Source organism: Adiantum capillus-veneris, chromosome 24 (genome assembly GCF_014529385.1).
Source record: "Adiantum capillus-veneris isolate H3 chromosome 24, ASM1452938v2, whole genome shotgun sequence".
NCBI lineage: Eukaryota > Viridiplantae > Streptophyta > Polypodiopsida > Polypodiales > Pteridaceae > Adiantum > Adiantum capillus-veneris.
Genome location: NC_140954.1, coordinates 120,975,314 through 120,976,887, shown reverse-complemented (window position 1 = coordinate 120,976,887; position 1,574 = coordinate 120,975,314). Strand labels below are relative to the sequence as shown.

The 1,574-nt window shown below is 42.7% G+C and overlaps 1 pseudogene; it reads right to left on the bottom strand.

Annotated features, from left to right (window-relative positions):
- Positions 1–311: 311 nt before the first annotated feature.
- LOC147427043 (uncharacterized) lies at positions 312–939 on the bottom strand (annotated as a pseudogene).
- Between the last annotated feature and the right edge of the window lie 635 nt (positions 940–1,574).

The following is a 1,574-nucleotide window of genomic DNA, read 5'->3' as shown; positions in this document are numbered from 1 at the left end:
TAATCTCTTGTGTCTAAATCTATCTCTCTCCATTAAGTAATCTACTCAAATATCTATTTAGCTACGTCCTATTTCCTAACAGTTACCACATTCAAATACATAACCAACTACTTGCCAGCTAACACAGACCCCATGAGTAGATTGATTAGAGAAATTGACCAAGTAACCACATTCAAATACATAACCAACACAAGCTTAAAATTTCAATTAATACATTGCAATTGCCAAACATAGATATGATAATTTCATTGTCAAAACTATTACACGATAAAGCTGACAAAGATGCCGCTTGAGAAGTTACAACGGCTTTCCTATCTAGGTTTTATGAAAGCAATCATCATGACAAAGGCAAAGTGATAAGGATATATATGTGGGCTTAATAGTCGCACGCTTAGCATGGGCCATTGCCAAAATGGTGTCTTGAAAGAGGGATAAAATGACATCCTCCACTCCTTGCTGCAACGCACCTAGTGCTGCTACTTGCACCCTGGTTACAGTTAGTACTCATCCATATCTCTTTCACGAGTCTGGAAAATGGGGCCTTAGGGATTATAAGCTCTACACTCTTCTAGTACTTGCAGATTTCACGCAATGCACATGTGTCAGGTCTCTAGCAATGCTTCTTCTTGAGAGGTAGTGGTGGTGGAGTCTGGGCAGTGCAAGCCCAAGGTGCATTATCATTGTGGTACTTCTTGTGCCTCTCATCACACTGTTTGGCCTCCTCTGCAATTTGTGGAGGATTCTTTCTCTTCTTCACTGTCTTCCCTTTTGGTGCATAACTCTTTCGCTTGTTGTTTTAGCTGGGGGCTGTTTGGCCTTCTTTGGACACTTCTGGGGCGGCTTCTTGGGGATCTTTTGGGTGGCCTTCTTGGCCCTTTCCTCCTCCACTCTCTTTTTTTCTTCTTCTCTCTCCCTTGCAAGGTGGCTTGCCTCTTCCATCCTTGCCCTCCGTCGTTCTTCTTCCTTCCTCCTCAAGAATTTCTCATAGACTTCTTTAATTGTGTTATTACAAACCTTCTCTATGAGATTGGCCACCTGCTCATTCATGAGTAGTTGTGAATCTGTGTTAGGCCTCTGCTCCCAACTTCTCTTGTACTTTGTACTGACATATGTGCTTAAGACCTTAACAATATTGCCATGTGGGTATCTCGCCCTCTGAATATCTTGTTGATCCGATCAAAGTATGTTTGCTCTCGGTGCTCTCTCTCAGCCTGTAAGCACTCAGCACTCTACCTCTTTGTTCAGCTATTGTAGTTGCTTGATGTTTGGTATGCTCATCTCTGAGCATGTGGGAGTGGATTGAGACAATCAAAGAACTACTCAATTGTGATGTTGGCCAAGTTTTTTGGGACATTGTTGGTTTCCTGGTTGGTGGTTTCTTGGTTAATTGTTTCCTGGTTGTTGGTTTCCATGGCGGGAGGTGAGAGTAGGGAGGAGGAGACGTGAGAGAGAGAGAGAGAGAGAGAGAGAGAGAGAGAGAGAGAGAGAGAGAGAGAGAGAGAGAGAGAGAGAGAGAGAGAGAGAGAGAGAAAGAACTCACAAACTTATAAAAGATAATAAAAACTCACTTTGAT